Raw genomic sequence first — 16550 nt, 5'->3', positions numbered from 1 at the left:
GGAGACCGACTTAGCCCCACTGAAAGGGAGCAGCTCAACCAACTCCTACAGTCCAAACACCTCACCTTCTCCCCGAAGCCAGGGTACACTACTTTAACCACCCACCAGGTAGATACTCCGGGACAAGCTCCCTTGCGCCAGGCTCCGTACCGAATCCCCGAAGCAGTTAGGATAGGAATGAAGAAGGAGATCGATGAGATGCTCCAACTCGGGGTAATTGAGCCCTCCGATAGTCCCTGGGCCTCCCCAGTTGTCTTGGTGCCCAAGAAAGATGGGACCACCCGGTTCTGCGTAGACTATCGGAGGCTCAATGAAAAGACCGTGACGGACGCGTACCCTATGCCCAGGGTAGACGAGCTACTCGATCGTATAGCCAGGGGAAATTACCTGACCACTATTGACCTCTGCAAAGGTTACTGGCAGATTCCCCTGGCCCCGGAGGCTATCCCCAAGTCGGCATTCGTCACCCCATTCGGCTTATATCAGTTTAGGGTAATGCCGTTTGGGATGAAGAATGCCCCAGCTACATTCCAGCGCTTGGTGGATAGGCTCCTGGATGGCTTCCAGAGTTTTGCTTGCGCCTACCTGGACGACATAGCGATCCACAGTGAGTCATGGGAGGACCACTTAGCTCACATAGGAATGGTTCTGGATCAGATCCGGGCTGCTGGCCTGACTCTGAAGCCAGAAAAATGCCACTTTGGGATGGCCGAGGTACAGTACCTGGGTCACCGGGTGGGGTGTGGAAAGCAGCGACCAGAGCCGGCCAAGATAGAAGCTGTCGCCAATTGGCCCACCCCCATCACTAAGACTCAGGTCCTAGCCTTCCTGGGCACGGCAGGGTACTATAGACGGTTCGTACCAGACTACAGCACACTTGCCAAACCCCTGACTGACTTGACCAAGAAGAACTTACCTCGACAGGTCCTGTGGTCTCCCCACTGTGAAACGGCTTTCCAGGCTCTCAAAAATGCTCTAATTAACGCTCCTGTCTTGGCGGCTCCAGCCCTTAACAAACGTTTTATCGTCCACACAGATGCTTCCATGTTCGGGCTGGGAGCCGTCCTCAGCCAAGTAGGCGAAGATGGAGGGGAGCATCCAGTTGCCTACATCAGCCGGAAGCTCCTGCCCCGCGAAGTCAGCTATGCAGCGGTCGAAAAGGAGTGTTTGGCTTTGGTGTGGGCATTAAAGAAATTGACTCCCTATTTATATGGGCAGGAGTTCACTCTGGTCACCGACCATAACCCGTTGGTGTGGCTGAACCGGGTCTCTGGAGATAATGGCAGGCTATTACGTTGGAGTTTATCGTTGCAACCCTTCAATTTCACCATTACTTACAGACCTGGGAAACAGAATGGCAACGCCGACGGGTTGTCCAGACAAACCGACCTCAGCCCCGCATAACCAGCGGTCTGGACAGCCTTAGTCTGCCCCGAAAAGGGGTCAGACCGTGTCTGCCAGAGTGTTCCACAGAAAGGGAGCACTGTTACAGAAGCATTAGTTATTTTGTTGTGAAGAAACTTATTTCCCAGCAGCAATGCCTGAACCAGCCAAGCCAGCGCCTAAGAAGGGCTCCAAGAAAACTGTAACAAGTATCATTTCATAAAGGGTTAACTCTGTTCAGTTTTGAGAAAACTATTTTCTGAGGCAGGTTTCCTAGCATATTGTGTACTGTAATTAAGTTTGTGATAAGCATTCACTGCTAGGTGATAAGAAGGACTCAATTGTTTTCTTGTGTGTACTTGTTATCTGCGGTGGCCTGTCCAAGGGCTTTGTCTAAATGTAAGATGGGGGATTTTATGCTTCCCCCCCTGGGAGTGCCCTGTGTGCATGTAACCTAAATAAAAAGCAGGCTGGGCATCCCAGTCCTCAGTTCTTGGTTGTCCCTCAATCGCAGCGTTGACTCGTTTTTGTGGGCAGAAGGGTATCCTAGCTGTACTACAGCTAAGGGGGATTATTCTACATTTGCGAGACTCATATAGAATACTATGGAAAGCAGTTTCTCCCCTCTTCAGCAATAGGAATCCAGGCTACTAAGCGGTCCATCTCTCAGCGAGACTAAGGGTAACCATAACACTGAGGCCTTACATATCTGTATCCCTGCCCTAGAACTATCTGGCCTAAAAAAGAATTATACATTCCACTGGTCTCCCACATATATCAAATACTTGGGTATATACCTCAGCCCCAGCCTAGAAGCAGTTATTACCAGAAATTTCTCAGAACGCTTACCGGAATTTAAGAAATTATTAGCGGGTTGGGAATTTAGAGAATTCTCTTGGACTGGTAGGATAGCGGCTGTTAAAATGTCCCTGCTTCCAAAATTGACATACTTATTTAGATGTATTCCATTATCGGTCCCCAGACCTCTCTTGAATAAGTATCAAAGTATCATTAATTCTTATAATTGGACAAAAAATAAAAGACCCAGAATAGCATCCTCAACTATTCAACAACCAATACAAAGAGGAGGGTTGGCATCTCCGAGTGTTCTATTGTATCATGGCGCGGCCAGGCTTTCGCATATGATAGGGTGGAGTATTAAAGCGAATTTATATAGATGGCAGGATATTGAACAATCTTTACTACCCAAGGGCATCCTACTCTTGGATCTACTATGGATTCCATCTCATGTCAGGCAAACGCTGAAAATAACTCACCCTTTGCTTCTTGATGCCTTAAAACTCTGGGATCAAAAAAAAGAATGTAGTAACCATCTCTCCACACCCTTCACCAGCCTATAGTATCCGGAGCATCCTGATAACTCTCTCCCAGACCCGTATTAGAACTTGGGCAGAGACAGCAGAACTTCCAATCGAGGTTCTTCTTAGTAAGGGCTCCCCAATCTCCTTCGAGGAAGCTAAACAGAGGTTTTCTCTCCCAGACTCCCTACACTTTAAATTCCTCAGATTAATCAGTTACTTAAGATTCTGGGGCCTAACAGGACAGATGGTCAGGAAACAGACAAAATGGGAACAGAGGTGGAATACCCACAAGGCACTTAAGGGAACTTTATCATTTAACTACAACCTTCTCCTATCTCCAACAGAACCAGTTAAGCTAAATCAGTTTAGAGCTTGGGAGAGAGATATTGGGGTAGATATTGAGATGGATAATTGGCTTAGAGAGATAACTAGGACCAGAAAATACTTGCACTGTGCAACCTTATGGGAATTATATTATAAAATTATTACTAGATGGCATCTTGTACCGGTGACCTTAAACAAATACTATAGGTCAGTCTCACCCCTCTGCTGGAGAAATTGTGGTAATCTAGGTACTCATATCCACATCTGGTGGGAATGTCCAAACATAATAGGCCTATGGAGAAATGTATCGCAGCTACTTAGCAATCAGGGATTGTCTATCCCCTTGCATCCGGCCATGGGTCTCCTGCATCAGGGTAGTCTGACTTCCTCAGATTCTGACAGAGCTCTGATTGTGTACATACTGATAGCTACAAAATTAGCCATAGCCAGAGATTGGAAGCAATCTCCCCCCCCATCATTAAAGAAAGTAAAGGATATTGTAGAGTATCTTAAAAATATGGAAAAATACGTGTATGGCTCCCTTAACAAACTAGATACATACTTTGAGATCTGGAATAGATGGATAGAAATAGAAGGATAGAAGGATCTAGCTCCTCTAAGGGATTACATCACTTTTTTTTTTCTCTCTCCCCTCCCCTCAGGATCCCTCCCCTCATACTCATACATATCCTACCTAACTAACGTTGTAGGAAGCTAACAAAATAAAGAGAATCAAAACAATCTAGATTTATCAACTTTAATACAATGTATAGTTAATTGGGTCACCTTAGTAGCTACAATGTTCTCTTTGAATGTGTTGCAACACGAGAGTCTGGACTAATAGCTACAGTCATTGTGAAGTCTTAAAAATTTTCTAAAAAGTTGGTTCTCAGTTATAAATGGACAAACATTGCATGACATATTGTTTTTTCTAATATTGCTGTTTAGATTTCCATTATTGTGTATTGCAGTGTTGATGTACCATATTTAATTACTGTTACTATATAAAACCATCAATAAAAATCTATTAAAATAAATGTTTTCCAAAGAGCTATTAATTACATGTGTAAAGTTGCAAGAATTGAGCAGTCTTTGCTTTTGACCTATGTTTAGCATAAAGTAACAGCTTTTACAGCTATTGACACATTTGAGGGACAAGACGTAATACTTACGAATCTCACCTTTAACCACAATGTTCCACTGCAAAACTTAACACGCAAATATTTGTGCCGTTCTACATTTTTCAAATGTCTTATGTTTAACACTTTTTTATTTTTTTACCATTGTCACATAAATCCTTATGTGATTTTTTTTTTATAACATGGTATAAGACTAGAAATAAGTAAATTCAGTTGACAATTCAAAAATGAATTTATTTTTTGTGGCAATGTCTCTAAATGTATTGACTATTGTAAAATTAAATTTATAATATTTTATTTTTTAATAATGAAGCACTGTAGAAAACTATATAGCGTGAAATGCTACAAATGCATTTGTAGACCTGAGATGGGACAGAAGGTGAGAGATTTGGAGTTTTAATATAATAAAGGAGGTATCTATGTAGAGATGGCAATGAAATCAAGTGAAACTAGAGGCATGCCGGAAACACAAACACAGGCAAGTGCGAGGAAGACATGCCAGACAAAACTAGAGACATGCAAGACAAGACTAGAGACATGCCAGACAAGACTAGAGACATGCCAGACAAGACTAGAGACACGCCAGACAAGACTAGAGAGATGCTAGACAAGACTGGAGACATGCCAGACAAGACTAGAGACACGCCAGACAAGACTAGAATCATGCCAGACAAGACTAGAGACATGCCAGACAAGACTAGAGACATGCCACACAAGACTAGAGACATGCCAGACAAGACTAGATACATGCCAGACAAGACTAGAGACATGCCAGACAAGACTAGAGACATGCCAGACAAGACTAGAGACATGCCAGACAAGACTAGAGACATGCCACACAAGACTAGAGACATGCCAGACAAGACTAGAGGCATGCCAGACAAGACTAGAGACATGCCAGACAAGACTAGAGGCATGCCAGACAAGACTAGAGACATGCTATATAAGACTAGAGACACGCCAGACAAGACTAGAGACATGCCAGACAAGACTAGAATCATGCCAGACAAGACTAGAGACATGCCAGATAAGACTAGAGACATGCCAGACAAGACTAGAGACATGCCAGACAAGACTAGAGACATGCCACACAAGACTAGAGACATGCCAGACAAGACTAGAATCATGCCAGACAAGACTAGAGACATGCCAGACAAGACTAGAATCATGCCAGACAAGACTAGAGACATGCCAGACAAGACTAGAATCATGCCAGACAAGACTAGAGACATGCCAGACAAGACTAGAGACATGCCACACAAGACTAGAGACATGCCACACAAGACTAGAGACATGCCAGACAAGACTAGATACATGCCACACAAGACTAGATACATGCCACACAAGACTAGAGACATGCCAGACAAGACTAGAGACATGCCAGACAAGACTAGAGACATGCCAGACAAGACTAGAGACATGCCAGACAAGACTAGAGACATGCCACACAAGACTAGAGACATGCCAGACAAGACTAGAGACATGCCACACAAGACTAGAGACATGCCAGACAAGACTAGAGACATGCCACACAAGACTAGAGACATGCCAGACAAGACTAGAGACATGCCACACAAGACTAGAGACATGCCAGACAAGACTAGAGACATGCCAGACAAGACTAGAGACATGCCACACAAGACTAGAGACATGCCAGACAAGACTAGAGACATGCCTGACAAGACTAGAGACATGCCTGACAAGACTAGAGAGATGCTATATAAGACTAGAGACATGCCAGACAAGACTAGAGACATGCCAGAAAAGACTAGAGACATGCCAGACAAGAATAGAGACATGCCAGACAAGACTAGAGACATGCCAGACAAGAATAGAGACATGCCAGAAAAGACTAGAGACATGCCAGACAAGACTAGAGACATGCCAGACAAGACTAGAGACATGCCAGACAAAACTAGAGACATGCCAGAAAAGACTAGAGACATGCCAGACAAGACTAGAGACATGCCAGACAAGAATAGAGACATGCCAGAAAAGACTAGAGACATGCCAGACAAGACTAGAGACATGCCAGACAAGACTAGAGACATGCCAGACAAGACTAGAGACATGCCTGACAAAACTAGAGACATGCCTGACAAGTCTAGAGAGATGCTATATAAGACTAGAGACATGCCAGACAAGACTAGAGACATACCAGACAAGAATAGAGACATGCCAGACAAAACTAGAGACATGCCAGACAAGACTAGAGACCTGCCACACAAGACTAGAGACATGCCAGACAAGACTAGAGACATGCCAGACAAGACTAGAGACATGCCAGACAAGAATAGAGACATGCCAGACAAGAATAGAGACATGCCAGACAAGAATAGAGACATGCCAGAAAAGACTAGAGACATGCCAGACAAGACTAGAGACATGCCAGACAAGACTAGAGAGATGCTATATAAGACTAGAGACATGCCAGACAAGACTAGAGACATGTCAGCCAAGACTAGAGACATGCCAGACAAGACTATAGAGATGCTATATAATATAAGACTAGAGACATGCCAGACAAGACTAGAGACATGCCAGACAAGACTAGAGACATGCCAGACAAGACTAGAGACATGCCAGACAAGACTAGAGACATGCCAGACAAGACTATAGAGATGCTATATAAGACTAGAGACATGCCAGACAAGACTATAGAGATGCTATATAAGACTAGAGACATGTCAGACAAGACTAGAGACATGTCAGACAAGACTAGAGACATGCTAGACAAGACTAGAGACATGCCAGACAAGACTAGAGAGATGCTAGACAAGACTAGAGAGATGCTAGACAAGACTAGAGACATGCTAGACAAGACTAGAGAGATGCTAGACAAGACTAGAGACATGCTAGACAAGACTAGAGATATGCTAGACACGACTAGAGACATGCTAGACAAGACTAGAGAGATGCTAGACAAGACTAGAGACATGCTAGACAAGACTAGAGACATGCTAGACAAGACTAGAGAGATGCTAGACAAGACTAGAGAGATGCTAGACAAGACTAGAGATAGGCCAGACAAAACTAGAGACATGCAAGACAAGACTAGAGGCATGCCAGACAAGACTAGAGACATGCTATATAAGACTAGAGACACGCCAGAGAAGACTAGAGACACGCCAGACAAGACTAGAATCATGCCAGACAAGACTAGAGACATGCCAGACAAGACTAGAGACATGCCACACAAGACTAGAGACATGCCAGACAAGACTAGATACATGCCAGACAAGACTAGAGACATGCCAGACAAGACTAGAGACATGCCAGACAAGACTAGAGACATGCCAGACAAGACTAGAGACATGACACACAAGACTAGAGACATGCCAGACAAGACTAGAGACATGCCAGACAAGACTAGAGACATGCCAGACAAGACTAGAGGCATGCCAGACAAGACTAGAGACATGCTATATAAGACTAGAGACACGCCAGACAAGACTAGAGACACGCCAGACAAGACTAGAATCATGCCAGACAAGACTAGAGACATGCCAGACAAGACTAGAGACATGCCAGACAAGACTAGAGACATGCCAGACAAGACTAGAGACATGCCACACAAGACTAGAGACATGCCAGACAAGACTAGAATCATGCCAGACAAGACTAGAGACATGCCAGACAAGACTAGAATCATGCCAGACAAGACTAGAGACATGCCAGACAAGACTAGAGACATGCCACACAAGACTAGAGACATGCCAGACAAGACTAGAATCATGCCAGACAAGACTAGAGACATGCCAGACAAGACTAGAGACATGCCACACAAGACTAGAGACATGCCACACAAGACTAGAGACATGCCAGACAAGACTAGATACATGCCACACAAGACTAGATACATGCCACACAAGATTAGAGACATGCCAGACAAGACTAGAGACATGCCAGACAAGACTAGAGACATGCCAGACAAGACTAGAGACATGCCAGACAAGACTAGAGACATGCCACACAAGACTAGAGACATGCCAGACAAGACTAGAGACATGCCAGACAAGACTAGAGACATGCCACACAAGACTAGAGACATGCCAGACAAGACTAGAGACATGCCACACAAGACTAGAGACATGCCAGACAAGACTAGAGACATGCCACACAAGACTAGAGACATGCCAGACAAGACTAGAGACATGCCACACAAGACTAGAGACATGCCAGACAAGACTAGAGACATGCCAGACAAGACTAGAGACATGCCACACAAGACTAGAGACATACCAGACAAGACTAGAGACATGCCTGACAAGACTAGAGACATGCCTGACAAGACTAGAGAGATGCTATATAAGACTAGAGACATGCCAGACAAGACTAGAGACATGCCAGAAAAGACTAGAGACATGCCAGACAAGAATAGAGACATGCCAGACAAGACTAGAGACATGCCAGACAAGAATAGAGAAATGCCAGAAAAGACTAGAGACATGCCAGACAAGACTAGAGACATGCCAGACAAGACTAGAGACATGCCAGACAAAACTAGAGACATGCCAGAAAAGACTAGAGACATGCCAGGCAAGACTAGAGACATGCCAGACAAGAATAGAGACATGCCAGAAAAGACTAGAGACATGCCAGACAAGACTAGAGACATGCCAGACAAGACTAGAGACATGCCAGACAAGACTAGAGACATGCCTGACAAGACTAGAGACATGCCTGATAAGACTAGAGAGATGCTATATAAGACTAGAGACATGCCAGACAAGACTAGAGACATACCAGAAAAGAATAGAGACATCAAGACTAGAGACATGCCAGACAAGACTAGAGACATGCCAGACAAGACTAGAGACATGCCACACAAGACTAGAGACATGTCAGACAAGACTAGAGACATGCCAGACAAGAATAGAGACATGCCAGAAAAGACTAGAGACATGCCAGACAAGACTAGAGACATGCCAGACAAGACTAGAGAGATGCTATATAAGACTAGAGACATGCCAGACAAGACTAGAGACATGTCAGCCAAGACTAGAGACATGCCAGACAAGACTATAGAGATGCTATATAATATAAGACTAGAGACATGCCAGACAAGACTAGAGACATGCCAGACAAGACTAGAGACATGCCAGACAAGACTATAGAGATGCTATATAAGACTAGAGACATGCCAGACAAGACTATAGAGATGCTATATAAGACTAGAGACATGCCAGACAAGACTAGAGAGATGCTAAACAAGACTAGAGATATGCTAGACAAGACTAGAGACATGCTAGACAAGACTAGAGAGATGCTAGACAAGACTAGAGACATGCTAGACAAGACTAGAGATATGCTAGACACGACTAGAGACATGCTAGACAAGACTAGAGAGATGCTAGACAAGACTAGAGACATGCTAGACAAGACTAGAGACATGCTAGACAAGACTAGAGAGATGCTAGACAAGACTAGAGAGATGCTAGACAAGACTAGAGAGATGCTAGACAAGACTAGAGATAGGCCAGACAAAACTAGAGACATGCAAGACAAGACTAGAGGCATGCCAGACAAGACTAGAGACATGCTATATAAGACTAGAGACACGCCAGAGAAGACTAGAGACACGCCAGACAAGACTAGAATCATGCCAGACAAGACTAGAGACATGCCAGACAAGACTAGAGACATGCCACACAAGACTAGAGACATGCCAGACAAGACTAGATACATGCCAGACAAGACTAGAGACATGCCAGACAAGACTAGAGACATGCCAGACAAGACTAGAGACATGCCAGACAAGACTAGAGACATGCCACACAAGACTAGAGACATGCCAGACAAGACTAGAGACATGCCAGACAAGACTAGAGACATGCCAGACAAGACTAGAGGCATGCCAGACAAGACTAGAGACATGCTATATAAGACTAGAGACACGCCAGACAAGACTAGAGACACGCCAGACAAGACTAGAATCATGCCAGACAAGACTAGAGACATGCCAGACAAGACTAGAGACATGCCAGACAAGACTAGAGACATGCCAGACAAGACTAGAGACATGCCAGACAAGACTAGAGACATGCCAGACAAGACTAGAGACATGCCAGACAAGACTAGAGACATGCCTGACAAGACTAGAGACATGCCTGATAAGACTAGAGAGATGCTATATAAGACTAGAGACATGCCAGACAAGACTAGAGACATACCAGAAAAGAATAGAGACATGCCAGACAAAACTAGAGACATGCCAGACAAGACTAGAGACCTGCCACACAAGACTAGAGACATGCCAGACAAGACTAGAGACATGCCAGACAAGACTAGAGACATGCCACACAAGACTAGAGACATGTCAGACAAGACTAGAGACATGCCAGACAAGAATAGAGACATGCCAGAAAAGACTAGAGACATGCCAGACAAGACTAGAGACATGCCAGACAAGACTAGAGAGATGCTATATAAGACTAGAGACATGCCAGACAAGACTAGAGACATGTCAGCCAAGACTAGAGACATGCCAGACAAGACTATAGAGATGCTATATAATATAAGACTAGAGACATGCCAGACAAGACTAGAGACATGCCAGACAAGACTAGAGACATGCCAGACAAGACTATAGAGATGCTATATAAGACTAGAGACATGCCAGACAAGACTATAGAGATGCTATATAAGACTAGAGACATGCCAGACAAGACTAGAGAGATGCTAAACAAGACTAGAGATATGCTAGACAAGACTAGAGACATGCTAGACAAGACTAGAGAGATGCTAGACAAGACTAGAGACATGCTAGACAAGACTAGAGATATGCTAGACACGACTAGAGACATGCTAGACAAGACTAGAGAGATGCTAGACAAGACTAGAGACATGCTAGACAAGACTAGAGACATGCTAGACAAGACTAGAGAGATGCTAGACAAGACTAGAGAGATGCTAGACAAGACTAGAGAGATGCTAGACAAGACTAGAGATAGGCCAGACAAAACTAGAGACATGCAAGACAAGACTAGAGGCATGCCAGACAAGACTAGAGACATGCTATATAAGACTAGAGACACGCCAGAGAAGACTAGAGACACGCCAGACAAGACTAGAATCATGCCAGACAAGACTAGAGACATGCCAGACAAGACTAGAGACATGCCACACAAGACTAGAGACATGCCAGACAAGACTAGATACATGCCAGACAAGACTAGAGACATGCCAGACAAGACTAGAGACATGCCAGACAAGACTAGAGACATGCCAGACAAGACTAGAGACATGCCACACAAGACTAGAGACATGCCAGACAAGACTAGAGACATGCCAGACAAGACTAGAGACATGCCAGACAAGACTAGAGACATGCCAGACAAGACTAGAGACATGCTATATAAGACTAGAGACACGCCAGACAAGACTAGAGACACGCCAGACAAGACTAGAATCATGCCAGACAAGACTAGAGACATGCCAGACAAGACTAGAGACATGCCAGACAAGACTAGAGACATGCCAGACAAGACTAGAGACATGCCACACAAGACTAGAGACATGCCAGACAAGACTAGAATCATGCCAGACAAGACTAGAGACATGCCAGACAAGACTAGAATCATGCCAGACAAGACTAGAGACATGCCAGACAAGACTAGAGACATGCCACACAAGACTAGAGACATGCCAGACAAGACTAGAATCATGCCAGACAAGACTAGAGACATGCCAGACAAGACTAGAGACATGCCACACAAGACTAGAGACATGCCACACAAGACTAGAGACATGCCAGACAAGACTAGAGACATGCCAGACAAGACTAGAATCATGCCAGACAAGACTAGAGACATGCCAGACAAGACTAGAGACATGCCACACAAGACTAGAGACATGCCACACAAGACTAGAGACATGCCAGACAAGACTAGATACATGCCACACAAGACTAGATACATGCCACACAAGATTAGAGACATGCCAGACAAGACTAGAGACATGCCAGACAAGACTAGAGACATGCCAGACAAGACTAGAGACATGCCACACAAGACTAGAGACATGCCAGACAAGACTAGAGACATGCCAGACAAGACTAGAGACATGCCACACAAGACTAGAGACATGCCAGACAAGACTAGAGACATGCCACACAAGACTAGAGACATGCCAGACAAGACTAGAGACATGCCACACAAGACTAGAGACATGCCAGACAAGACTAGAGACATGCCACACAAGACTAGAGACATGCCAGACAAGACTAGAGACATGCCAGACAAGACTAGAGACATGCCACACAAGACTAGAGACATACCAGACAAGACTAGAGACATGCCTGACAAGACTAGAGACATGCCTGACAAGACTAGAGAGATGCTATATAAGACTAGAGACATGCCAGACAAGACTAGAGACATGCCAGAAAAGACTAGAGACATGCCAGACAAGAATAGAGACATGCCAGACAAGACTAGAGACATGCCAGACAAGAATAGAGAAATGCCAGAAAAGACTAGAGACATGCCAGACAAGACTAGAGACATGCCAGACAAGACTAGAGACATGCCAGACAAAACTAGAGACATGCCAGAAAAGACTAGAGACATGCCAGGCAAGACTAGAGACATGCCAGACAAGAATAGAGACATGCCAGAAAAGACTAGAGACATGCCAGACAAGACTAGAGACATGCCAGACAAGACTAGAGACATGCCAGACAAGACTAGAGACATACCTGACAAGACTAGAGACATGCCTGATAAGACTAGAGAGATGCTAGACAAGACTAGAGAGATGCTAGACAAGACTAGAGAGATGCTAGACAAGACTAGAGATAGGCCAGACAAAACTAGAGACATGCAAGACAAGACTAGAGACATGCTATATAAGACTAGAGACACGCCAGACAAGACTAGAGACACGCCAGACAAGACTAGAATCATGCCAGACAAGACTAGAGACATGCCAGACAAGACTAGAGACATGCCAGACAAGACTAGAGACATGCCAGACAAGACTAGATACATGCCAGACAAGACTAGAGACATGCCAGACAAGACTAGAGACATACCAGACAAGAATAGAGACATGCCAGACAAAACTAGAGACATGCCAGACAAGACTAGAGACCTGCCACACAAGACTAGAGACATGCCAGACAAGACTAGAGACATGCCAGACAAGACTAGAGACATGCCACACAAGACTAGAGACATGTCAGACAAGACTAGAGACATGCCAGACAAGAATAGAGACATGCCAGAAAAGACTAGAGACATGCCAGACAAGACTAGAGACATGCCAGACAAGACTAGAGAGATGCTATATAAGACTAGAGACATGCCAGACAAGACTAGAGACATGTCAGCCAAGACTAGAGACATGCCAGACAAGACTATAGAGATGCTATATAATATAAGACTAGAGACATGCCAGACAAGACTAGAGACATGCCAGACAAGACTAGAGACATGCCAGACAAGACTATAGAGATGCTATATAAGACTAGAGACATGCCAGACAAGACTATAGAGATGCTATATAAGACTAGAGACATGCCAGACAAGACTAGAGAGATGCCAAACAAGACTAGAGATATGCTAGACACGACTAGAGACATGACAGACAAGACTAGAGACATGTCAGACAAGACTAGAGACATGCCAGACAAGACTAGAGAGATGCTAGACAAGACTAGAGAGATGCTAGACAAGACTAGAGAGATGCTAGACAAGACTAGAGATATGCTAGACACGACTAGAGACATGCTAGACAAGACTAGAGAGATGCTAGACAAGACTAGAGACATGCTAGACAAGACTAGAGACATGCTAGACAAGACTAGAGAGATGCTAGACAAGACTAGAGAGATGCTAGACAAGACTAGAGAGATGCTAGACAAGACTAGAGATAGGCCAGACAAAACTAGAGACATGCAAGACAAGACTAGAGACATGCTATATAAGACTAGAGACACGCCAGACAAGACTAGAGACACGCCAGACAAGACTAGAATCATGCCAGACAAGACTAGAGACATGCCAGACAAGACTAGAGACATGCCAGACAAGACTAGAGACATGCCAGACAAGACTAGATACATGCCAGACAAGACTAGAGACATGCCAGACAAGACTAGAGACATGCCAGACAAGACTAGAGACATGCCACACAAGACTAGAGACATGCCAGACAAGACTAGAAACATGCCAGACAAGACTAGAATCATGCCAGACAAGACTAGAGACATGCCAGACAAGACTAGAATCATGCCAGACAAGACTAGAGACATGCCAGACAAGACTAGAGACATGCCACACAAGACTAGAGACATGCCACACAAGACTAGAGACATGCCAGACAAGACTACAATCATGCCAGACAAGACTAGAGACATGCCAGACAAGACTAGAGACATGCCACACAAGACTAGAGACATGCCACACAAGACTAGAGACATGCCAGACAAGACTAGATACATGCCACACAAGACTAGATACATGCCACACAAGACTAGAGACATGCCAAACAAGACTAGAGACATGCCAGACAAAACTAGAGACATGCCAGACAAGACTAGAGACATGCCACACAAGACTAGAGACGTGCCAGACAAGACTAGAGACATGCCAGACAAGACTAGAGACATGCCAGACAAGACTAGAGACATGCCACACAAGACTAGAGACATGCCAGACAAGACTAGAGACATGCCACACAAGACTAGAGACATGCCAGACAAGACTAGAGACATGCCACACAAGACTAGAGACATGCCAGACAAGACTAGAGACATGCCACACAAGACTAGAGACATGCCAGACAAGACTAGAGACATGCCAGACAAGACTAGAGACATGTTACACAAGACTAGAGACATACCAGACAAGACTAGAGACATGCCTGACAAGACTAGAGACATGCCTGACAAGACTAGAGAGATGCTATATAAGACTAGAGACATGCCAGACAAGACTAGAGACATGCCAGAAAAGACTAGAGACATGCCAGACAAGAATAGAGACATGCCAGACAAGACTAGAGACATGCCAGACAAGAATAGAGACATGCCAGAAAAGACTAGAGACATGCCAGACAAGACTAGAGACATGCCAGACAAGACTAGAGACATGCCAGACAAAACTAGAGACATGCCAGAAAAGACTAGAGACATGCCAGACAAGACTAGAGACATGCCAGACAAGAATAGAGACATGCCAGAAAAGACTAGAGACATGCCAGACAAGACTAGAGACATGCCAGACAAGACTAGAGACATGCCTGACAAGACTAGAGACATGCCAGACAAGACTAGAGACATGCCTGACAAGACTAGAGACATGCCTGACAAGACTAGAGACATGCTATATAAGACTAGAGACATGCCAGACAAGACTAGAGACATACCAGACAAGAATAGAGACATGCCAGACAAAACTAGAGACATGCCATACAAGACTAGAGACCTGCCACACAAGACTAGAGACATGCCAGACAAGACTAGAGACATGCCAGACAAGACTAGAGACATGCCACACAAGACTAGAGACATGTCAGACAAGACTAGAGACATGCCAGACAAGAATAGAGACATGCCAGAAAAGACTAGAGACATGCCAGACAAGACTAGAGACATGCCAGACAAGACTAGAGAGATGCTATATAAGACTAGAGACATGCCAGACAAGACTAGAGACATGTCAGCCAAGACTAGAGACATGCCAGACAAGACTATAGAGATGCTATATAATATAAGACTAGAGACATGCCAGACAAGACTAGAGACATGCCAGACAAGACTAGAGACATGCCAGACAAGACTAGAGACATGCCAGACAAGACTATAGAGATGCTATATAAGACTAGAGACATGCCAGACAAGACTATAGAGATGCTATATAAGACTAGAGACATGCCAGACAAGACTAGAGAGATGCTAAACAAGACTAGAGACATGCTAGACACGACTAGAGACATGACAGACAAGACTAGAGACATGTCAGACAAGACTAGAGACATGTCAGACAAGACTAGAGACATGCTAGACAAGACTAGAGACATGCCAGACAAGACTAGAGAGATGCTAGACAAGACTAGAGAGATGCTAGACAAGACTAGAGAGATGCTAGACAAGACTAGAGATATGCTAGACACGACTAGAGACATGCTAGACAAGACTAGAGAGAAGCTAGACAAGACTAGAGACATGCTAGACAAGACTAGAGAGATGCTAGACAAGACTAGAGAGATGCTAGACAAGACTAGAGAGATGCTAGACAAGACTAGAGACATGCCACACAAGACTAGAGACATGCTAGACAAGACTAGAGACATGCCAGACAAGACTAGAGAGATGCTAGACAAGACTAGAGACATGCTAGACAAGACTATAGAGATGCTAGACAAGACTAGAGATATG

The sequence above is a fragment of the Bombina bombina genome, chromosome 2 (assembly GCF_027579735.1).
Source record: "Bombina bombina isolate aBomBom1 chromosome 2, aBomBom1.pri, whole genome shotgun sequence".
Lineage (NCBI taxonomy): Eukaryota > Metazoa > Chordata > Amphibia > Anura > Bombinatoridae > Bombina > Bombina bombina.
Note: the sequence above shows the minus strand (reverse complement) of the source record.